This window comes from Lagenorhynchus albirostris, chromosome 7, assembly GCF_949774975.1.
Source record: "Lagenorhynchus albirostris chromosome 7, mLagAlb1.1, whole genome shotgun sequence".
Lineage (NCBI taxonomy): Eukaryota > Metazoa > Chordata > Mammalia > Artiodactyla > Delphinidae > Lagenorhynchus > Lagenorhynchus albirostris.
In genome coordinates, this window is record NC_083101.1 from 106,785,192 (window position 1) to 106,811,208 (window position 26,017).

At 40.1% G+C, this 26,017-nt stretch overlaps 1 protein-coding gene and 1 non-coding gene across 2 annotated transcripts in view; both read right to left on the reverse strand.

The window, feature by feature from the left end:
* The window catches only part of XKR6 (XK related 6), a 267,735-nt gene that overhangs the window by 176,932 nt on the left and 64,786 nt on the right, over positions 1–26,017 (reverse strand). The gene's annotated exons all lie outside the window — the stretch shown is intronic.
* LOC132523981 (U6 spliceosomal RNA) lies at positions 14,620–14,726 on the reverse strand. Its single transcript, XR_009541746.1, has one exon. It is a non-coding gene; the product is annotated as a U6 spliceosomal RNA (small nuclear RNA).

A 26,017-nucleotide genomic window follows, 5' to 3' on the forward strand; every position in this document is an offset into this window, starting at 1 on the left:
ACATTTTAAAGTATAAATGCAGAAGAAAGCATAAAATAAAAGATTGGGACTTCCCTGGTGGCGCAGTGGTTGAGAGTCTGCCTGCCGATGCAGGGGACACGGGTTCGTGCCCCGGTCCGGGAAGATCCCACATGCCGCAGAGCGGCTGGGCCCATGAGCCATGGCCACTGAGCCTGCGCGACCGGAGCCTGTGCTCCGCAATGGGAGAGGCCACAACAGTGAGAGGCCCATGTACCGCAAAATAAATAAATAAATAAAGTAAAAATAAATAAATAAAAGATTGAAAAATTTGACTAAGTAAAAGTGTAAAATTTTCTAAATGTGAAAAATACTATAAACAAACTTAAATAACAAATGAGGGAAAATATGCGTACAAGTGACGAAGGTTAATATGTTAATATACAGAGCTTTCAGGGATCATTAAAACAACAACAACAACACAACTCCTAGAGGAAAATGAGCCAAGGACCTAAGAGGCATTTCACAAAAGGAAAAACATGTAAGAAATACAGTCTTAGTGAAAATCAAATATATGCAAAGTAAAACAAAAGGATACCTTTTTCAACGGTCAAAGAGGTAAAGTTTAAAAACAATGCCCCAAAATAGCCAGGGTGCATGTTAGTTAAAGGTATACATTGGACAACTGTTCTGGGGCAGTTAATATTTATCAAGTTAATATTTATCTCTGTTAATATTTATCAAGAGGCATCAATCATCTAACAAATATTTTAAATATATCTTTAGAGTTGGTAATTCCAATTCTCAGTATTTATCCTAAGGGAAGAACCAGAGGTGTGTATAAAGATTCGGTACAAGGATCTCCCTTGCAGCATAACATATTAAACAACAGGAAACAGACTAAATGTTCATCAATAAGGGATGACTGGGTACATCTATGTGATGGAATACCAACTAGTCAAAAAAAAAAACCCTCTTAAATAATATTTCAAAATTTGGGAATACAATCATTCTAATATTCTTATGCGAAATAATAGGTTACAAAACTTAATAGTAAAAAAAAAAAAAAAAAACTTTAATGGTGTCAATTTGTTAAAACATGTTCTTGAATGATACCAAAATGGTAACAATAGTTATCACTGGGTGGTAGGCGTATAGTGTTTTTTTTCTTTGTACTTTCCTTTAATCTCCAAAACTTTTGCAGTGAACGTGTATTATGTCTATAACAAGACACCATCAGAACACTGCAAAATCAAGGCACTCGTGTTTTCGAGCTGAACAGATGCCAAACAAATCAAATCTTTCTATGCTACCACTGGATTGCTCAGTGGCAAATGCCTGAGAGTTTGGAAAAGGAAGGAAGACAGACCAACATCAATAATAAAGCAGCCTTTCCCTAAAAAATAGTCATCGTGAAAGTAAAAGGCCGTATGAGAGTCAGTGGCCTCCAGTCTCATGGACCCAGGGACAGCCGGCCTCCTCTTGCCAGCTAGGGCCCAAGACCCGAGGCTCACAGAGGCCACATGGGTTTCCACGCAGGTATCTTTCCCTGTTTGACAATATTTAGTGATTTCTCAGCATAATCCATATGAAGAATAAGCATCATCAAGACCTCACTGAAAGTTATCTTAAGACCAATTAAAATCTAGCTGAGATAAAGACACTGTGTTTCCTGTCAGCAAATCTTGAGTGAGACTGAGACCATTTGCACAGGATTTGCACATCCTTTGCCCCATGTGACAAGTACAGTGCTCCTTGAATCAACGCCACTGAGCCCTAGAGCTCTACTTCCATCTGGAATGTGGAAGGTAGCCTCTAGTCAAGGTAAATCCGATTTTCCCAAAGACAGTTAAGTTTGTCACCACCAGGGCGCTCACCATCTGCTGTGTCTCCTTGTTGCCTACAAATGTCAAGTCTAAGAACTCACACATGACCTTGATACCCCCCTAGTCCATCAGCGCCGCTCAGGAGACCTCAGGAGACACCACCGTCGTAATAAAATTCCACGTTATTTTCTCTACTGGGTTTCCAAAAATGGTATTTTAGTTCCACACCCCCTCCCTGTTCTGTATTCACGATGCAACAACTAAATTAGAACTAGCCTAAGAGGTTCCATGAGGAGTTAGAAAACCTGGGTTCTAACACAAATTTAGTCACTCTACCTCTTGGAACCTGTCTTATTATGTGTAAAAGGAGGTCACACAGGCACTGCTCAACTCACAGGGTAGTTACAAAGTTTCCATGGACAAATGCTTATGAAAGTTCTTGGTAAGCAAGAGTCTTGCTACTCTGTGTGATCTGTGGACCAACTGTACTGGCTTCACCAACGAGCCTGTTAGAAAGGCAGAATCCCAAGTCCCACTCCAGAAACACTGAATCCGAATTTGCAATTGAACTAGGTCCCCAAGTTGTGTGCATGTGTGCGCGCGCGCACACACACACACACAGAAGGACTGAGCTGGGTGTTATTTCTGAAAGCTGGCAGGTGATCTAGAGGACCCAGAGGACAGGATGAAAATGAGGTCCTATTCTTACCTGTCTATGGTTTTTCCTGATGCTATTAATGTCATGTGTACTTCTCATCCTTAGAATTTTATGTGTTCTAACGTTCTAATGTCTAAATACTGGAAAACAGTATTTCAGTAATTTCCTAACTAGAGGGCAGAAATTCTGTCTCCATGCTCATCTCTGAGTCACTTACAGTTTGGATTACATGGTCATGCATGTTTGTACTACGTTCTTTTTCAGTTAAAGATTCCTTACAGAAAACTTCAAGATACCTCCTTTAGCATAGTTGAAGGATTGATTATTTATTTATGCTTGAACAAGTGAGCAAAATCACTTAGAAATCCTGTTCCCTTAAATTTCAGTCTATTCGTATTGTTGGAGGAACAGTCTTCTTTGTTCCTCTTGAGTCTTAAGTGGGAGGAGAAATACAAATCCATCGTTTCAAAAGTCGTTTTTAAATAGACTTTCTAGCCTAGGAACTTTCTAGAACATTCACCCATAAAAATATTTAAAATCATTATTAGCTCCTGAATTTCGTCTGTAGAAGTCTAAGCTGGAAAGTGGTGGGCCTTAAGAATTTCGCAGGAGGAAACAGGCATACTGTGAGCTTCCTCCCTCTCCCCTGGGCCTCCAGCTTGCGGGGTAGGGGGTCAAAGCAAACCCTGAGGCCGGGCATGTTGTCTTCCTCCCACTTGTGCCCTTCTCCTGCACAAGGACCACACACCACACGGGCAGCCACCACCTCCTCATGCACACCTGGCTCCACATTACAGCCCCCCTCCCGCTGAACAAAGCTCCCCTCCCTCAGAGCTCTTCTCTTAGTGTGAGGATGGCAGAAGGGCAGTCTTGTCCAACCAAACTCACACCCTGAAAAACTGCAGGCTCAGTGAGTCTGTCCAGATGACTTTTGTAACCCTGGCCTCCAGCACGATACCTGGCACCATAGCTGCTGCCCAGAAAGTATCTGTTGACTGTAGTCATCCATTAAAACGTTTTCTAAAGGCACAGTCACCATCCAGCTGGCGGACTGTTAGCTGCAAGGGAACATTCAGGCAGAGAAGGGGCTGGAAGCAGGAACGACCTGCTGGCCAGGCCGCCCGGCCTGAAGACCCTGCCCCGAGGCTCCTCTACGGCAGTTGGGGCTTTTTTTGTATGTCTTTTGCTTTCTTCCAGAGCCTTTAAAAGCTCCAAGTTTCTTCACAACTCCCAAAGTGGGAGCAGTGGGGGATTCATTCATTCACTCCTTCAAATATTATGTATTTGCTGAGTTTCTAACATATGCCAGGTGTCGTTCTAGCTTTGAGGAAACATCCAGGAACAAAACAAAGACCTTGCCCTCTCTGAGCTTATGGCTTACTGGAGGAGACAAGTCTTTCATGCCAGGTTGCGATAGCTGCTAGGAGGAAATAAGGGAGCTAATACCAGAGACGCTGCTTCGCACATCTGATGAGGAGACAATTTACAGAGAACTAACGGAAACAAGGCGGGGAGCCCTGTGAGCCCCTGGGGGCACGTTACCAGGCAAAGGGAACAGCGAGGGCAAAGGCCCTGAGATGGAAAGGAGTGGTAATCACCAACGGGGCTGGCTGATGAGCAGAACCGGTGACATAGCTATGGTTTTTAAGTAGCTCCCATTTTTTGGGGTAAATTTATTTATTTTTGGCTGCGTTGGGTATTTGTTGCAACGCACAGGCTCCTCATTGCGGTGGCTTCTCTTGTTGCAGAGCACGGGCTCTAGAGCGCAGGCTCTGTAGTTGTGGCGCACGGCCTTAGTTGCTCCACGGCCTGTGGGATCTTCCCGGACCAGGGCTCTAACCCATGTCCCCTGCGTTGGCTGGCTGATTCTTAACCACTGCACCACCAGGGAAGTCCCAGTAGCACCCATTTTTAAGAAGAGGGAATAGACCTTATGACTTCAACCTAAGCCAAACCTTCCATGTAACAGGGCTCTGAGTCCTGGACTCCTTGAGTTCTGCTCATTGTGTCTAGTGCACAATGGCTCAATCTAGGAACCATCTAAAAACCTTGAGGATGAGAAGTGGCTGGGGAGGATGGCATGGATATAAAACCCTCTGAGTAATCCAATTCGACCACCTCCAGAGAGGACATTTCCCTGAAAGAACTAAAGTAACAAACTTAACCCTCCTAAAAACTTCTACACTGAGAAACAGATCGGGGTTTCATGGTAGAATGTTCAACTTCCTAGGAGAATGTGTTGTCTCTTTCATCCGCCTAATGAGAACGGTAAACCGTGGAATCAAAGGAGCTTCATGGGAAGAAGCTAGAAAGTCCCGAGTCTGGCTACGATACGGGCTAAGCACTTACATACCCAAGGCTTCTGCGGGCCGCCGCCTGCGAGTCAGGGCTCTGGAAGCGGCTGCAGACGCGCGTCGTGAGCCACAGGTGTTCCCACCGCGAGGTGACACAAGACGCGGTTCCCTCCGCGCCCAACACAGAGGCCACAGCCCTCAACCCACCTGCTGCTGTCGCCACGCAGGTCTGAAGACGTAAGCCGTCGCTGAAGTGCACAGGAAAGGGCAGACATGCGCACATGCCCGCACGCATACGCAAGGCACGCACGCGCACGCACGCACACGCACGCACGCACCCGCCCCCCCCCCGCCCACACACTCTGCTCCCAGGTAACGTCTTACAGCGCAAAATCCTAATATCTTGTATCTCAGTTATAAGCATCCCCGTTTTTGGAATTGTCCATCACTTACACCAAGGAGATGATTGGGTTAGTGCAGATACTATACAGAAGGTTATTTATTGAAACTGAGTTTATAAGGGTGAAAACTGGAAAGAACCTGAATAATGAGAATCGTAAACCACTAAACTTCCAGCAATAGTGTTGGTTATATCTGCATGGAGCACCCATTACAAAGGATGTTGGTAGCAAATACTGTATACTCCTGAGAAGAAAGAAGTCTAAACTGACGGTGATCAGGATATTAATAGCAGTGAGATGGTGAACTCTGCTTTTTATTTTTCTGTGCCAGCTGAAATTTTTACAAATCATATGCTTTTTATGAGGAAAAAAAGTTATACGCTTTTGGAAACACAGGTACTGAGAGATGGAAGAGAGGAAATTACTACTAACCACCTTCTTCTCCATTCCTCACTTGCCAGAGATTATAAACTGCGAACCCCCAAAAGCCAATGAATCTTTGCTATACTCAGTGGAAACTCCCACATGGGAGAAGCCCCAGAGGACAGCAGTGGTCCCCTGCTGCCTGTAGAACTTAACCCCTACTCCCTCCGTGGCATTTGGGGTCCTCCATGATCTGTCTCATTTTCACCACCCTCGAGTTTGACCTTGCTCAGCCTGGCCTGTCCTTCTAACGCCCTTGCGAAGTATGTGGCCCCTGGGGCCCCCTCTAAAAGCCCATCCTTTGTTAGTGGGCCCTCAGGACTCTCAGTGTCAGATTCTGCCATGCAGTCCAGCTTGTTATGACCTTGCCTATCTCCACAAATAACGTCACGTAGATGCCATCTGGGCTGGATCCTGGGAAAGATTCTGGGCAGAAGGAATGACAGTGGCAGAAACAAGGAGGAATGTGCACAGCTGGTCTTAGACGCAGTGCAAGCCTCTAGCATAGATGAAGGAGTGGCAAGAAAAGCCATACACCATTGTTGGAAATGTTTCAATATTTTCTCTCTTCCCTAAGATAAACCTGTTGCTCACCTCCAATTACTACAAACATCGTCTTTCCCAAATCACACTTTCCAGGGAGGTCTCCTCTGATCTCCCTGTTTGAAAACTGACACCTACCCCTCCATCCCTCACCAGGGTCCTGAGCACATTCTCTCTCTTTTCTATTTATTCCACAGTGTGATAATTTACTTGTGTCTGTTTACTTCTGCCAGAATGTAAACTCCACGCTTTGTGTGTTCTGTTTCCCAAGAGTCCAGAGCACAGTAAGCGTCCAGTATGTTGGAGGAATGAGTAACTTACTTAGGTGCCATGTCCAACTGTACTGCGCTTCTCAAGATCCCCTACGGAATAGCTTTTAGAGGAAATGATTTTGCTGGAGACTCTCATACTGAAAAAGGTGGGGAGAAACAGGAAACAAGACTGGCAAGCGACAACTTCCAATTGTTGAGAAACATGGCCTTTTCATTCACTCGGCTAAGGATGCAGAAACTCTGCCCACTTGATGCCCGGCTGGGCACCAGGGTAATCCAGTGCTCAGACATTTCATTTGTGAGGATTCAAGTCTCCATCAGCAGGAGGAAGATGAGGACAAAAACAGAACTGGAAGAGGCAAGAGTTAATGTGCAGTACTCAGCTCTGTGCTGTTTGGCCATAAAAACATCCTGATAAACCAGTGATAACTGTATCCTAATCCAGTATTTGCTGCACTTTAATAAGAACTTTTACCCATCCCTGTGCCACTTCCCTTCTATCACCTCTGATTCTTGCTCTAAATTTCAAATCCTTAAGGTGCTCATCAACTTCACTACAAAAAGTTGGTAGTGAGCCAGAAAGATCTGTGGGGCAGGAGACCAAGAATGGAAAGACAAGAGAAAGGGCTATTACAAGGTTTTACACGGTACTCAGACCAAATTGATATTTTTTTTATCAGAATTTAGGACATGGAAGATGGAATTCTAGATCAGCAGCTGACAGCAATTTTTTAGAGGAAATGGCAACCACTGAATTAACTCTACTTGTTAATCTCAATTTAACCACATTAATCTAAATAATCTAGGGGCAGGGAGAAACAACAATTTGCTACAATGACTTCCTGGAAGGATGTTATAAAACAAGCAAACAAGAACTGCTTATGGTGGTAGATGTGAAAAGCCACGCTCCAACACCTGCCTCAGACCTCCTAAAATCCAGCCATGGCCTTCAGCCCTGACACCAGGGGGAGTCCTGCTGAATCAGGGCCAACAAGAACCAGGGGAGGTCCCAAACGAGATCCACGAACCACCCATTCACCTGTCTTTAGCCTGGTACTTAGAATAATCCCTCCCTTTTTAAAGTGGGAAAACTAGCCTAAAATGATGTGACTATTTTAACATTTGCTAGCAGATTCTGCAAATGGGGCTTTGAAAATTGCATAACTCATTCTGTGATGTGGTTTTCTAAGGTCAAAATGGGGCCTGGAGAAGCCTCTGAGAGCAACTCAAGAGCTAAAGAAAGTCTTAATTCCTAAGGGAAAGTTCCTGCGGTATTATTTGACTAAAACTGTTACTTCGTTTGGAGCAAGACTGAGATATTGATGAGAGAAAAAAACTAAATCCCGGACTTACACCTGTGTTATCAAAGGCCCATAATAAGAGACGTGTGCTTTCTCTTCAGAATACAAAACTGCAGATCTACCAAAATTTTGGGTCATATTTGAGGTGAAATGGTTTCAATCAATTATTCTTTCTCTGCTACAAAATTAAGAATGCTCAAAATATTTAATCCAAAATTTTAATGGGAAAGTAGTGCCTTCCAGTATTGAGAAATTTAAAACTCTTGCTGATTGTTTTCCACCCTTGGGAACGGACGTACAGCACATAGCAAATGAAGTCCAAAATCTCTCTCAAACCAATTTCATCTTATTTAGTAATTTCATTCTTGCTTTCAAGTTCCAGTGAATACAGAAAGCAGGTGTCTGCCTCACTCATCATAGCCCTGGGTTTAATAACTCAAAGTTGGATCTCCTAAGAAAAAGTCTCTAAGGAAAACACTTAATGTAGAATATGACAAGCTTTCCCTAATGAGCAATTCAGTGAGAATTTTGCAACATCCCTGGAGATAAAGGGAGGTACTTTGGAGTATTGTAAACCATGACTAGAGATCACTGACTTCCTCCGAACTTGCCTACAAGCACCTGTTCAGGAAGGATACCGACCTTCATCTTAAAGCTGCCAAAGGAAGAAATCTCAGTATCTTTCTTGGAAATTCACTCCTTGACACCTTTTATATATATATATGTCACTTACACGAGTGGCTAGCACATAAGCAGACGAGACATAAAAATTGGTATTGTGTGGCTTATACTTTTCTGAAAAATGCCCTTCTGGTGGGGGAAAATGAAGGTGACCACCCTACGGCCCAAACACATCTCGGAGTCATCCTTAGTTTCTCCTTCTTCGGGATTCTTTTCTCCGGTTCTTTTAAAACTAATAAAAGTAGTCTGGTCACACAAGACTATTCAATCTTGAACTTTAATATTAGAGATAAGCAGAAATAAAAATGTTATAACCACTGCATAGTTCCTGGTCATATTAGTGTAGAATTTCCTGCATGTTGATGACTATTTATTTCACAGGTTGAAAAATCACCTGCAAAGTAGTAAAAATGGTTTCCTCAAAGTTTGTATTGTAGCAGATCTTTGCATTATCAGTTCGTTTTCACACAAAACTACCGGCAATTTGCCCGACAGATTTCCAGACAACCACTGGTTGAAACAGGATACCAGCTATCCTTTTAACTGCTACCCATAATAAGGTTATGACAATGACTCCCATGACACAGCGGTGCTGAAGTAATTATCTACACCTTCCCAAACTGTTCTCTGGCACCCTAATCAGTGTCCTATGAGTTATGGGTTGTGGGATAAACAACTGGGACCTTAATATGCTAATATTGCACAGAATATTGGAATTAACATTCCAAGAAGTAGCAGCTCCCAGCCTTCCGATTTCACAGGCCAATACAAAATTTTTTAAATATCTTTAGACAACTAACTTGGGATGGCAAGCTTTTCATTTTTACCAAATAAGGGCATACAGTAGACAGGAGGACATAAAAGTTTAAAGGACATTTCTTTTTTTTTTTAACCGAAAAAATATTTTGAAGTCCTTATACTGTCTTTGCTTTTTTTTCCCTATTTTGCCTCAGATCAACACCCTTCCTCTGCTGCTCATTCAGGAACTGTGAGGATAGACTTCTAGTACCAAGCTTGACCTTGCATTCAGGGTCCACGGGTCACAGCTTACACACACTGACCCACACCACTGCTAATTCCAGATGGGGATCTTTCTTTTCCCTTCAAACTACAAATCCCACCTCCACCCCATTCCTACTGACTTACTACTGCTGTTAACTTGGACAGAAAACGGTCACAAATCTCCTATTTAGACCATCACATTTACAGATCTTTTTGTTCATTTCCTTTCCTTTAACGCACATATTTTATTTAACAAAAGTATCATTACTAAAAGCTCCTTCAGAGTACAAAGCTACTTTATTTGGACAAAGTTTGCTGCATACACAGAAATACTTGATATGCATTTCCAGCCAGCCCAATCCCAAGCATTTGGTAATTACAGCCAAAAGTTTGGAAACTCTTACTGGAGACATGGACCCTGTTTACAATATTTTTATTTTATGTGGAATGTGCGGAAAACAAACACACAAGAGCAGCTTCTAAGGATATTTGTACATTCCATGAGAAGTAAACATAGTATTGTATGCTGTAAAAGTTTACTCAAAAAAATAATTTCAAACTCTTAGGCTTTAAATAATGAGACTGTTTAAGTTTAATTTTATTACAGCAAGAGTCAGAATATTATATACAGGATATACTCCTTTACACAAAACACATTTGCACGTGTTTCTGAAAGCTACTTGTAAGAAAAAAACGTTTAGAGTACTATCACATTTTGAAAATGTCAGGATAATTTGGTGATATTTTCTAAGGGTTATGTTACTTTGTGTATTTTTTAAAGTAAGACATACCTGGATGGTCAATGTGGGTTCATGTAGGTTAACCTCAAATCTGGCATATTTTTGGACAAATCTTGCTTTCAAAATCTTATTGATGTGATCATTTTCTCTGCACATGATTTGTTTTACTAGCATCTGGGGGGAAACATGGATCTCTCCAACTATCTCATTAACTCATGACTCTAGGACCTAGGCAAGCTCACAGAGAAGTCAGTTCTGGCTCATCCTGTGCCTGAGGCAGGGTGAGGGTTCACTCCTGGCCTCAAGAGGCCTGGGTGGTGAGGGAAAGAGTGGACAGTCACACCCAGCTGAGCATCAGAACAGAGCAGACGGCCAATGGAGACACCTGTCAACACCACAGCTAAAAAAGCTCTATTTTAAATACAATACTATGAACTTTTATAGGCAAACCTTAGAGAGCCAAGATTGCTAAGTCTGGATCTATTCTATTTCCCCGCAGGCAGGGAGGGAGATGGAAATGCAAGGACACAAGTAGACTCCTTCAGAGGAAAGCAACGGAAACCTCCCATCACAGGCAGAACAAAACAGGACAAGAGGTAAGAAGCCTGGACAGTGCTGTTATAATTCTATCCTGACCTAAGACAAAGGGCCTAAAGTTGGGCAACATTTAGAAGAACTGAAAAGGAAATGGAATAAAGTTACCTGGGAAGGAGAAGTGGGATAGATTTAACAGATTCTGATCAATTTTGGAATCCTATATGCTCAACGTTTTCCCCACATTTAGGTCAACAGTAAAGAAAAAAAAGGACAGAGAACAAGCATCTGGGCACAGATGAACTCAGGCTCCTCTCTCAGGACAGGTGAAATTGGGAGGCACATGTTGTAAAAGTCCAAACACTATATTCCAAAAGGAACACAGAAACAACTTTGAATCGGAACACATGACGTCTAACTTTAGTTAAGCTGAAGGACCCAGGCTCCCTCCACCAGTGTGAACGATCAAGAGTCGACTGTACTGACGGCAGTGTTTTAGAGGCTAGAGTTGTGTTTTTCTTACATTCAAGATATATGTTATCTGTCTACAGGTCCAATTCATAAAAGACATTCAAATTATGTTTCACGTACAAAAGCGGTGAAGTCTAAGATGTTTCCAGAGTGTGCTGTGCTGTAATCTGATGATGATCTTCCATCTTTCTACTCGGTCCCAAAATTACTTCCTTCAGATTTCTTGATTTTTCAAGGATGACCTTCTCAGTGAAGCTGTATTTGGCAGAAAAGTCCCAATGAATGCCGTAACAAGCAGTTGATCTGAGATTCCGAAATGGAGATTAGAGCCACTCAAATGGAATTTTTTGTCAAAACACGTTTCTAATAAGATAAATCAAAGCATCCCTCTGTGTCAAAATATGAACTGAAGGCAGTTTTCTCTAAAGTTACAAATAGATTAATAAAATTCAGAAATAATCATACACGCAGGAAACTTGAAAGGAATAAAGAACAAAATATCTAGGAATCTCAACAGTTTTCCTGAAAATGTGCTACAAATTTCAGAGTCACAAAATAACAGAATCCCAAATTTCCAGTCATTATGTTAATCTGAAGTACACATTTCACACCATGAATGTGATATCCTAAAACATGAGAAAAAAAGTTACATTTAGGTAGAACACCTTTATAATGATTAAAATTTTAGGAGAAATATGCTCATTTTTTAAAACAAAACATTAATATTCAACTGACTATGAAATAAATGCCCCTAAACCAGCAGGAGGTAGGTACTACCTAGGAGGGCTGTCCCATGCCTCAGGCCCTATTCTTACCATTTGCACCTTTGGGGCAGCCCTTTGCAGAGTTTTTGCTCCATGACATCACAAAGCTCTGGACTGTGGCTTCAGTTCAGTGGGTAAGGCAGTAAGCATCCTTCAGGATCTGGCGCTCCATTCAAAGGTGACAGAGAACTACAGACGGAGAGTGACAACAAAGCCGGAGCAAGGTCAGAAGTAAAATGAAGATGGTCTTTTAGATCAGGGCTTCCTGAATGACAACCAAGGGCCGTCCCTCCACCCTCAGAAATGGAAGTTTTGTTGGGGAAACGATCCATAGCTTTCTGCCGGTTTTCAAAATGGGGTTTAAAACTTCCAAAATACAAATAGCCATCGTTCGAGGCTCACTTTCTCTATGTGCCCCTATGTACTGACTGTACCCAAAGATCTAATGATCCCTGGGTAACTGAGTCAATTTCTGAATCCTCACAGCGATGTGCAAGGCCGTGAAGTGCAGTGATCCAAGAAGGTACAGACCTTCCCATGAGACATACACACTAGAAATGCTATTGTAGTACAACTTTAAACGAATTTAGGTTTTATTTAGAAGTGTCTAGAAAGCAACCATCAAATTCTGATTATATTCATGCCATCAATTCTCTACTTATGTTCAGTATTCTGCATTATTTCCTAAAGTTATACAGCAGGGATGAAAGACCCATTTTTAAAATATTTTCTCTAATATTTAAGATATTTATTTTGAATTAAGCTAATCTTTGAGCTACATGCCCATTCATAACATACCAGAATAAAATCAAACTCGTTGTTAGTAAATGCACTGATATTTCCCAAGATCACCTGCCACTATCCTTAAAATACTGCGGCATGCCAGTGTGAAGTACCCAAATTAAATCGGAATGCCTCCTGTCCAAGGGATTTCACACGCTACCTCATAACCTCCAGGAAACGAATTCCCTGCCCTTAGTGCACCTTTGGTTAGTTATATAAGAGCTTACCACCCCGCCCCCATCTCCACCATCATTTTCATTCTTAGGCTCTTAAGTTTTCCCCTCTCCTGGGTCTCTTTCATTTGTACTCACAGTGTTCACAGAATCTAAGAAGATCTTTAAAATATTCATTCCAGTAGGGACCAAGTTTTTTCCTGCCTAATTCCTTTAGGGTATATCAAATGCCTAGGCCCGGTCAATATTGTGGCTAGAATTGGCTAAGAGGAAACGCCTCTATTGACAAAAGTATCACAGAAAGAGAGTTTTGTTTTGTTTTGTTTTGTTTGCGGTACGCGGGCCTCTCACTGCTGTGGCCTCTCCCGTTGCGGAGCACAGGCTCCAGACGCGCAGGCCCAGCGGCCATGGCTCACGGGCCCAGCTGCTTCACGGCGTGTGGGATCTTCCCGGACCGGGGCACAAACCCGTGTCCCCTGCATCGGCAGGCGGACTCTCAACCACTGCGCCACCAGAGAAGCCCCACAGAAAGAGAGTTTTTTAAAACCAGTTGTAATGGGAAAGCAGCTAAATAGGCAACACATTTAGATTAAAATATAACTTGATTTTTAAAAAAATCTATCTGATGTTTTCATTGTGCCATTAAATATATATCAGCCAATTCCTCTTTAACCAAGCAAAGCAAGGGAGGAGGGGGGAGGGTGCAGTTACAGTGTAGTTTATTTAGCTTCTAAACGCCTTCTAATAGAAATGTTATGAAAACTCCTGTTCTACACCAATTTCTGTATTACTGGATAATCTACCAATAATAAAACTTGCAATAAACAAATAATTAACATCCTACTGAGCTACCACTCAATCTCTGTAGTTCCCTGAATTCTACTTATCCTTTCCCTTTAATCCTTTTTCAAGTTGCTCTGAATACGGTCTTTTAAAAAAAAAATCAATCTTTCTCCAGTTTTGGTCAAAAGGATAGGGAGGCAATCATATTTGACCATCAAAATAACTACCCACCCAGAATGTTCCTCAAGTTCCTAATCCCAGCAGGAACAGGCCAGAGAAGATAACCACCAATAATGGAACTCCAGTCACCCAAGCACTGATTCTCCTATCAAATATATCTCCACCCATTTCTAGGGTCAAGAATGACCTAGTTCACATTCTGGGTCTACATGAAAGTAGTCTATAGTTTTAGAACAGTGTACATAGAATATAGGCAACTTTCAATTTTTTAAGGGAAATAGCCCTTCTTGGAAAGTCAGGTTTTGTTCCTTCTCCTTTTCATTCACACAGTCTGCCTCTTGGCATTTTCCTCTCCAAGTTTATTCACTCAACAACAGGGGGAGAGGAGGAGGTGAAACTGAGCAGCTCCTTTCCCTCCTCATTGGCACTTCCGTCCCACATAATAATATCTAACTTGAAAACTGGCAGCATTTTGCCACAAATGTATTTGGATATATCGGATAGAATTTGCATATTCTGATATAGACCATGTTGAGGCCATTTCCAGGTTGAAGTTTTGTAATTACTACCTTTAGGACTGTCACCTGATGATTTTTTTTTTTTTTTTTTCTTTTCCTTTTGGTAGGCGGGCCTCTCACGGTTGTGGCCTCTCCCGTTGCAGAGCACAGGCTCCGGACGCGCAGGCTCAGCGGCCATGGCTCACGGGCCCAGCCGCTCCGCGGCGTGTGGGATCTTCCCAGACTGGGGCACGAACCCGTGTCCCCTGCATTGGCAGGTAGACTCTCAACCACTGCGCCACCAGGGAAGCCCTGATGATTTTTTTAATTAATAAAAAAATATGGAACGCTTCACAAATTTGCATGTCATCCTTGCACAGGGGCCATGCTAATCTTCTCTGTATCGTTCGAATCTTAGTATATGTGCTGCCGAAGCGAGCACTCACCTGATGATTATTTTATCTTCTCTCCTCCTGATCAAAAATTACCTCTGATCTACGTAAGCTACACTACAAGGTAGGCAGGCAAAGAAGCTGACCAAATTGGCACGGGAGGATTACATAAACTGCCTGGAAAAATATGAGGTCCATGAGAGCCCCCAGATCTTCAAAAGATAACTGTCTCCAGAGTATGACACTAATAATGATAGCTGAGAATTTGAGACATGCATGCTAACTTAGAAATACAAAATTATAATGCCTATTCTTTTATATACTTTTTATTAAATCTATTGGTTCACCTAGAAAGTCATTATATATACAAAAACAACAATTTCCAGAGTTCCTAAATATTTCCAACATATTCAACTTAGGGATCCAAGATTCTGAACATGCCATCACCAAAAAAAATTGCAAACCTAAAAAACAAAAAGGAAAAAAAATTAAGCAATGTCAAAAGGAAAAGACTTTCTTAGAAAAGGTCAATATTTACTTTTATAATTTTCAAAACATTTTAAAGTTAATTTTTTTCTCATTTACAGTTATATGCTTGTAAGTCTAATATTAAAGTTTTCCTTAATAACAAGGCAGTTTACTTATAACAAAATAAATATTAAACTATACTCATACACATTACCTATTTAAATATTTACTGGGTCAAAATATCTTCATATGTACAGCTTCAGGCTTTAAAGTGGTATTAGATTTCTCTTTATTTTCTTTGAAAAGCTACCATTAAGGTAACAGACATTCAGATGCATAAATGAAATTACTGATTTCATTCTTATGTAACTCATACCTTTAGAAACTATGTTTTAGCCAGTTAGTAGTGGTGAAAGTCTTTGTGCTTCTATTTCATTAACTTTTAGCACATGAAATAAGAAAGATGACCTTCAAAGTTCTTGTAAGCTCAAAAAGGGTCAATCTAGATAGGCTTTATTTGAAAAAGAAAAACAATTTTGTTTGGGAAAATACAAGAAATAAGAATTTCTAAAAATAAAAATAATCAGTAATTCTCATTAAAACATTAATACACAAAAATGAACTATATGAACAATTCTTCTAACTACAGGCTTAAAAACCATGCTATTTAGACCAGCCTATTTAATTTTTCCATAGAAAATCAGGAGTTCAGAGTTCACATTTCCAAAAGAAGAGTAAAACAACAAATTAAGAGATAAGATAAAACAAGGAAACAACCTATTGTACATTGCTTTTCTTTAGAACAAGGCTAGGCTGAATTATCTAAGTATAAATTGAGGTCACAGATATATAGTCATTGCACTCCAGTCAACCAAAACAGTGCCTGGATTTACGTAACATGTGAATAAGTCTATTATTATAGAAAGTCACATACATGAATAAGAAGAATATATTTTATAAATTTTAAGTCACTCTCAACATCTGAGAAAATACTGTCAGTAAAATACTATTTGTAATACTGTTTTTAAGAAAACACTGTTTGTAAGGAAATGAGGTGATGTTTAGAACTATATTACAACTGAGCCTCTAGAAGAGAACATGAAAATAAGCATGACTTAAAAAAATAATAATAATTCTTATTGTTGTCAGTTCCTTAGAATTTGCCCTCTGCGTCACTCTCTGGAATAGGATGACAATTTCATTTTCTCAGCACCTCATCAATTAAACAAACTGATGCATAATTTAGACTAAATATAAGTACATTTATAATATTATTTTTGCTATTAATGCTGTTACATGTAGTACAGGAAATGAAATAATATGAAGAGCCACTTCTTCTGAAAAAGTGGCTTAGTATAAAATTCGAACTTGAGCAAAGAATCTACTGAAATTCTATTCTGGGGGGGTGGAGGGATAGTGACTGCCTTATCAGCACAGCTATATCAACACATTTAACAGGACATGGTCCGTTGGAATAAACTTAATAAAGAGAGCCACTACACTCCCTGAAAAATGTTTTACTACAATAGAGTGCTGTTATCTTCAACTATAAAATATATTTTGAACTAAGATACATGTAATAATTAGAGCAGAGTTTAACTGATACAACTAACATTCTTAATGGGCACTTTACCTTTTAAAAAGTAAAAAGCAAAAAACACACACATACATAAAACATCAAAATTCTTTATGACAGAAAAGCAAAGCTGTGGCAAGAATCCTTACTTCCTACTCTGAAAACCTTATGAAGCCCGTAGTCCCTGTTAAGAGCAAGCTGTATTGGTTTTCAAAGGAAAAACATTATTTCCATCTGCAAATACCTAATGGGCTCAGGTGCTTTCGTATAATAAATATTTTGTTGTTACTTAAATACCTCACAAGAGCTCATTTTTTTTAAAGTTATGTTTAAACAACTCTAAAAGGTTTAATTAATATGTAGTTTTATATAATTAATCCTTTTGTTATTAAACACTTGAACCAGTTTAGTTAGAATGGCAGCATGTTGTTTAATACCTTTTGTTCACAACTTAAAATTTTAAGCTTAAAAAGAAAGGAATTGGGGTAGGAGAGGAGACATGGAAAAACATGAAGGCCTCTCTTTGTCTCAGGCTTTGCCATTACCATTCTGTCTGCAGTGGTTTCAGGACGAGGCGATCGCACACCTTCTAGCCAGAAATCAGATGGCCTCAAAACAACCTCATTTCAGTCTTAGGCCTCATGTCTTTCGCTTAGAGCTAAAAATAAAAATACATGTGAATGAACAAATGGTCATGAAATGAAACCTTGAACATGACACTAAAATGTAAAATATTAGAAGGCATTATTAATCTCAGAAAAATGAAAATGTACACATTTCCATCCAGAGTACCACAATCTTATTTAGAAAGTGTGCTCTTCTTACCCTGTCAGCTTGCTGGGTATAACAATAATGACAATTTAATTCCAAGGTGGTTCAACAAAGCAAGAGTAATATTTTATTCATCTCCTGAGATTATGAAACATTTATTTATTTCTTACAGAGTTAAATATAACAATATCATTAACGAAGCTAATGATGTTAGACAGCAACTTAGCACTTCTTTACGCACATAAACCAAGGCAAGAAAGTAAAGTGTAACGCTGAACCAGAACAACGATCTGGCCCTAAGAAACACATTTTTGTGTATTTAGAACTCCTAGTCCAACAGTAATGCTAGTAGTAAGTGAAAATTAACCTGTTTCTACAAAGTGAGCGTTCACTCATTCCACAAATATTGAATGTTTCGAAGCACTGGAAGTCAAATGCTGAATATGAAAGATGGTTCCAAACCTCAGCGAGTGGGGTCCTAGCCTTTTATTTCCTAACTTTTTGTCTCGGGTCTTGGCTATAATGCTAAGGGGACAGAAAATAAGGATTGCTGTTTCCATGAGAGGAGGAGATCGGTATGTATCACACGACAGCTGAATGAGACTGCAGGACTGGAAACAAAACCCACTCAGAAGCCCCACCCTCATGCTGCGAGTGAACGCCAGTCACCAGTTGGTCTCTTTCCATTTGAAGCTTGTGTTTTCAAAACCCTACATCAATCCTGAAAATTAATTATCCTTCATTTGGAGAGCACTGGTGGTTTCAACCCCAAGTATAAACATCTCAGGCTATTTTGTAAGGTTATGTCAGCCAAGAAACTAAAATCACTTAATAGAAGAGTACTTCATTCACCTGAAGCCACAATTTAAAATCAGAAATTCTGCTGCCAAAGCTACTTAAAGAGTTGGCCTTAACTATAGTGTAATGAAGACAAATATCTCATAAATTTTTATACCATTCATACATATCCATTAAATTAAATTAAATACATAAATTACCATTAGAGTCTATACTAACATTGTTCAATGTTTTTCATTTCTCTGTTTGATCTATACCAATGAAATTCTTTGTGTAGGAATATGGTACATTACCAAAAAATATCAAAATATATACACATGATTCAATTTAAGCTCTATGTTTGTCTTAAATCAAGGGTCTATAAACACGTCTGAGTTAGCTTATCTTCCTTCATTTTTCATGTGAATTCCAACTAAATTTAATATCTGGACAACTGGTACAAAGTTAAATGGTTTGACTCTGAAGTTTCTAGGTCTCAGAACCACACTTTAGAGGAATAAACTGTAATTTACACTTAAGTATTTAGAATAAAGAAGAAAAGAACTGTTTTGAGTCATATCTAGGTTTAGGCTAAGGCTTGCCTCAAGTGAAAATATTAAAAACAAAATCAATGAGCTCTGAAGTCCATTTCCCACTGATGTTCATAAGATGATTCTGTAAGTTTTATATTGTGATGCATTCACATCTTCATCAAGGAAAACTGCATGCTGGTCTGATTTGTAAACAGTCAATGTATCATGTATGTCATAGATCCCTGCTTTTTTCAGTTGCAATAAATTTCAAAGAAGACATAAATAATTGATAGATACACTTTTGCTATAAGCCTTCAACATTCACTTATCTGTAAATTCCAAATCTGTGTCTTACATCAACAAAGAGAACCCACAGCTCTTCTCAATTCATATTTGCTAGCATTCTTTGGCAAAAAACGAAAAGTAGCTGCCTCTCCAAAACTCAGGTCTTTCCCTTAAGTAACTTTTATCCTCATCCATACTATGTTCACAGTTTCATTTCCGCCCTTTGCTTCAATCACAGTATGTTCTGTTATACAAGTTACAGTTCTATCATATTCCCTGAACCAATCCATCCAACCCAGAGAATGCAACAACAACAAATATTTGACCCTATTCTTTGAATTCCACAATTTTCACTACTCTCACTTTGGTCAAGACCTTTAATGATAAAGTAGTGAGATTTTAATACTCAGAAGACATGCTTTATAGCTTATTAAGGCAAGTAATTTTATACTTAGTCTTGTTATATTAATCATAAAACTCCATTTGTCACTTCAAGACTGATACATTGAGGTCTCCCATTTAATAAAATCATTGAGTGCCAGTAAGTTAATTATAAATTTCAACAGGGCTTCCCTGGTGTGGCACAGTGGTTAAGAATCCACCTGCCAATGCAGGGGACACAGGTTCGAGCCCTGGTCCAGGAAGATCCCACATGCATGGAGCAACTAAGCCCATGCGCCACAACTACTGAAGCCCGCGCGCCTAGAGCCCATGCTCCGCAGCAAGAGAAGCCACTGCAGTGAGAAGCCTGCGCACCACAACGAAGAGCAGACCCCGCTCGCCACAACTAGGGAAAGCCCACGTGCAGCAATGAAGACCCAACGCAGCCAATAATCAATTATTTTTTTAAAATTACAGTCTTGCTATATTATGTGATACCCACTATTATAAACAATACATGAAACTGGTCAGGCTTCCCAGTAAAACATCACTGAAGAAAATCAGCCTCCTAGGTAGGAGAAACAAACAATGCTAAAAAAAAATTTGTCCATTTAAAAATGGTCTTAACTCTATAATCCTGTTCACATCTGTTCCAAATCAGCACTAACCGGAGGCAGAATCCCTGAATTATTCAGCAGGTCAAGGAGGCGCGTCCACCCTGGCACGACTAGATGGTGGCACTTGCAGGGGCCCTCCACCCTCAAAAGTTTACGGCAAATGGGCCTAACAATCACGATGCATCACTTCTCACGGGGAGCCATGGTGCGTAACCACTGGCACGTACACAATTTTGAACATTTTCAACCTTCATTTTTCTTTAGATGTTAGGCCACTATAATTGAAAGTGCTGTGGAAATTATCAGCAGATTAATATTAATTTTACTTGAGCCCTCACTAATAGATCACAATTTCTAAACCCTTCTCTCTTTCCTATCTAAGGGTACACAGGGATCTTCTTCTAAGGCTAACTCTTCCTCTATCACACAGCTCCTGTGGAATTTTAATCCTTCGTTTACATCTTCTGTTTTCCCTCCAATGGCTCCTTTCCTTTTGCCTACAGACACACTCAGATCTCCTGATCCTGAGACTGAGGCACGATCCATTTCCTTGAACACATCACTGACTTTAGAATGTCCTTCTTCCTCTTTTTCTTTATTGCCAAAATGCCAAATTTGAAGAGTGATCTACATTTGTTCATTCACTCAAAAATATTTCCTGAAAAGTGACTATGTACCAGAGCCTGGGGACACAAATTAGCAAGGCCCCTCCCTCAGGGAGCTTATGATTCCATTTACACAGATAAGCAGATACATTTATGGATTCAAAATGTTAACTGACACAAAGGAAAAACACTGGCGTCTATAACAGTATCATTGGGGGGCTTAATTTAGATTGGGCTGCCACTCCGTACGACCTGTGTGTTTGTGGTCCTACATAGCAGCAACGGCGGGGTCTCTTGGAAGGAGTGACATTTCATGAGATCTAAAGGCTGAGCAGAAACTGGCCAGGCAAAGAACAAGAGAAGTAGCATTCCAGGCAGAGGGAACCAGATATGTGAAAGCGCTGGACAGCAGAGCACACCGTGACTTGGGAGGACCAGAAAGAAGAGTGGTTTGTCAACAGACCCTGACGGAGAGCACACAGGCACCAGCCAGGCCAGCCATCTCACGTGGCCCGATGAGGGCTGTGGCTTTATCCTAAGTGCACCAGGGACTGTGTTCATCTCTCACCCTTAACTCCTTAGCTCTTTGCAGCCTGACTTCTACTCCTCCCACACTCTTTTAACAGGCTCTCTATGTGCTCCTAACATGTAGCACCTTTTCAGTCTTCAACTGACAGTTCAGCTTGTGAAATGACTTCTATCCTAAGTTTGAAAGCACGAGCTGTCATTGATTTTTGTATCTTCCACTTTTCTCAGTATTTAGCTTAATGTTTTATACATAGTAGGTATTCAAAATGTACACAGTGGATAAATCAGTCTTGGAAGAAAACACATTGACGAAAAGTTAATTACAACAGTACAGGAAAGCAAGCATATTTAATAAGATTCCCTATTAGTAGTATATTTGAAATTGCCTTATCTTATGCCTTATTCTCTCTCACAGTGATGGAACAGGTACAAACTCAAGCAAGAAATTCCTTTAAACAAATGCCCTAATATAATTTGATCAGTCTGCGAACACATGTTCAGATTACACTGCCATTCATTTGTGCTTACTGCAGTAGCTGGGTGCATGGCAGTGATCTAGTTCTCCCATACTGAAATTATTAAAATTAGATAACAGACATCCAGGTAAAATAGACATTTAACTGAAAAGTATGATTACTGTTACAAAGAATACAAGCTGATGCCATCCCCTACCAACTAGCCATTATATCCTGCAAGTTATTGTATGTATGCTTCCCTTTACATGTATGTACGTATGGGCTATTCGTTTTGAAACTTCGTAGAATATGCTATTCCTTTCATTTTTGATAATTTTAGCAAATGCTAAAAGTCAATGGCCACCACATTTATAGATCTGAGCAGGAAATCAACATACTTATGTTCTAGTAAATGAAAATAAGCAGCGAGTATTTTCACCTTATTCTGGTAGGTGGGGCAAGATGTCAAGTTTCTTAGGTTCAACATTTAAGGGTTCTGCCCCCATTCTATTAGAACTGTTGGTACTGATCTAGAAAGAAATGTAAGATCTGTTTATTTTAGAAAGTAATATGCTTCCTCTACCGTGAGCTGTAGATGTTTTACCTCTTTGCAAGCCTTTTCTTTATGTCTACAGAATGATCTGAGTTGTGCCCACAACCAGCCCATCATATAATTAAGCTTAATTGGATATTTTCTATACAAAGCGAACAAAATGTACTTTCATTGTTCTTGTACCAAATTCCCCACATTATGTATCTTTTATAACCAAGAGTGAGAACTCTATAAAATTCAAATGTAAATGATAAAAACATTCTCCTCTCCTTCATCCTTTGTTTTACAATGGCTAGAAGACCGGATTTGTACATTCTGAAGTTTAATGTGTATACACATATCAGAATGTTTCTGCTTTCTGATGTCTAGTTTTCTTAGAAGTAGATTAAAAGGTTTCTATCTCTTTGAGATGCTTCAGCCTTGCGAAGAGAGATTGTGTTATCTAAAAGAAATGATCAGACTAATAGTTGAAACATTTTATAACTGGGTGGTCACTCTGCCCATGATGGGAAAGAAAGTGCCTGTGTTTGGCATTGAAACAGAAATAGAAAAAAGTGCCTGTGCTGGAAAATAGAACCACACTGTCTTAATGTAGAGATGTCTATGACAAGTCCACGTTCAATGAAGTGCAGGCCATTCGCGTTTTTACTATTAACTTTACAGTGTCATTCTTTTTTTGTAATTCCCAACAACACAGGCAACAACTACAGCCCGGTCTGGGCTCATAAGAAGAAGGTATACAGTTATTAAGAGCACTAATGCACAATAAAAAATTTTAGTGTTTTCCTGGCCTCAGTCAGTAACTGTTCTAGTAAAAGGAAAGCAAATAAGAAGGACTCAGGTACTTTAACTTCCTATGAGATACTCTTGCCCTCTGAAGTCACAGCCCTTTCAATGTCCTTCTCTGTGAAAAGCGACATCATTCTTCTAGTCAGAAATCCTCACAATTTGTTCCATTGCTCACTGGCCATATCCCTCTCTCATCACTGGAAATGTCCATCGTTATGGAGGGTTGCAGCAGCCACTAGAATCCCCTGATGAGTAAATTTGGTCTTCTAAACTGAATGGCAACCATTTAAAAATTTTTCACTACAGAAAATTTCAAATGTATATGAAGTAAACAGGCTAGTGCCATGAACCCTCATGTACCCTCAACCCACTTTCAATAACTATCAACATTCTGCCACTTTTGTTTCTCCACACACTCCTCACTCCCCAACTTGATGAGGATTATTACTTTCCTTTTTTCCCCCTGAGATAAAAGTTACAACTAAGTTTTTTTTAACCATCTTAACCATTTTTAAGTATACAGCTCAGCAGTAGTAAGTATATGTTCATACTGTTGTGCTGCCACCACCATCCATCTCCACAATTCATTTCATATTGTCTGAAACTCTTCAGCCTCTAAACAGTAATTGCCCATTCCCCTTTCCCCACTTCCTCCAACACCCACCATTCTCCTTTCTGTCTCTATGAATCTGACTACTCTATAGGTACCTCATGTAAGCAGAATCATACAGTATTTGCCCTTTTGTGTCTGGTTTCTTTCACTTAGCGTAAAGTCCTCCAGGTTCATGTGTTTATTTTTTGTGTCCTTCCTTTTTAAGGTTGGATAATATTCATTCGTATGTACAGACTATATTTTGCTTATCCATTCATCTATCAATGGACACTTGGTTGATTCCGCCTTTCGTCTACTGTGAATAACACTACTATGAACATGGGTGTACAAATACTTCTCCAAGATTCTTCCAATTCTTTTGGGTATACACCCAGAATTGGAATTGCTGGATCATATGGTAATTTTATTTTTCATTTTTTGATGAACTACCACATCATTTTCCATAGTGGCTCTACTAGTTTACATTCCCATCAACAGTACACAGGATGATAAACAATTATCTTTAAGAAAACTGGCACTTGGCAAAAATGTAGAGTTTACAAAGTACGTTCATATACATTATACTACATAATCCTTCAAACACAGCTGACTAGCTTGGAGTCCTGATCTCTCGGCAAGTATTCAGATTCTTAATAATGTCACCTCTCTCCGTATTTCTGAATAAATGTTTTCTTCTAATCAGACTGGTTTAAGCAGACTATATTACACAATATTAGATATGTATATAGCTAAACGCTAAAAATATTAATAGTGAGGGACTTAAAGGACCCAAATGAAATGTAAACATAATGGAATGATACTGTCGATCCCAAGGGGACTAACCTTAAAACAGCTGTGAGACATATATACGGAATCTAAAAAAAAAAAAGGGTTCTGAAGAACCTAGGGGCAGGACAGGAATAAAGACACAGACGTAGAGAATGGACTTGAGGACACGGGGAGGGGGAATCGTAAGCTGGGATGAAGTGAGAGAGTGGCATGGACATATATACACTACCAAATGTAGAGTAGATAGCTAGTGGGAAGCAGCTGCATAGCACAGGGAGATCAGCTCGGTGCTTTGTGACCACCTAGAGGGGTGGGATAGGGAGGGTGGGAGGGAGACGCAAGAGGGAAGAGATACGGGGACATATGTATATGTATAACTGATTCATTTTGTTATAAAGCAGAAACTAACACACCATTGTAAAGCAATTATACTCCAATAAAGATGTTAAAACAAAAAACAGCTGTGAGGATCTTAACAGGTAGCCTTGACAGATACCAGCTAGACAGTTACCAGGTAATTCAGACTTTATGTTTCCTGCAGATTCCACTATGTGAGGTAGTCATACATGGGGTGGGGGGTGAAGTAAGTCGGGTGAGCAGAAGCTATGAGGCGGCACAGAAAGCCCACAGGGAAAGCTGGAAGCAAATGGAGGAGAGAAAGCAGGCAATGAGTTCAAAGCTTATTGATGAGAAAGTTACATAATTTCCAGGGCCTAGTGCATAATAAAAATGCAGGGCCCTTATAAAAAAAAAAAGTTAAGAATTTCAGGATGGCAACAGGAAAACATTAAGTCAAGTGCGGGGCCCTGTTCAACTGCACAGGTCGCTGGCCCAGGAAGCCAGCCCTACGTATTGAGCTGAAGACAGGACGCAGGGCAACTAGCACTGCTCCCAGCAGCAAGGGTGGGGGAAAGGCGGGAGAAGCGCCACCTCTCAGTGCAGCAGGCGCCCACAGAGGACACTGGCGTCCAGGGCACAATTCACAGGGCATATCAAGGCCAAAATGTATCTCCAGACATTCCCAGGTCCGTTTGCTTTTAAATAAAGGGGTGGAGGGTTAACAAGCTAACATCTATTAACTCAGTTCATGGCTGAAAATGAGATTAATCACCACCGAACAGACAGGAGCACAGTAGGCAGGAAATATAGAATTGCTATGTTTTGGTGAAAGGCATCATGAAGAAGATCTGGCGTCTATCAATACCCAAGAAAGATCAATATGGCTGCCCAAGAGCAGGAAGACAAGAGCCCTATATATTTTATCTGAAATCTGCAACGTGAAGAGGGACAGAAAAGACCACAGACAACTTTTCCCTTATTGACTAAGTGCCCAGGGTTAGCCGTGGTTCAAAAATATCCTGTTAGGCAAGGAGAGGGAGGAATCCGGGGTTGGACAGGAAAAAGTTTTAATATCAGAGTGGGTCTTGGGAAAGTTAATGAAACAGAAGTCTAAAATGAGAAGAAAAACAAGAAGCTCCCAAAACTACCAGTTATGTCACAATTCCAGAAATCAAACTTGTCTACTCTTGAGTCATTCTTATAGCTTCTGAAATGTTGTGGTAATGTGTAAGAGAAGCTTGTCATTTTTTTTAACGTAACCATAAATGTTAATTAATTTTCCT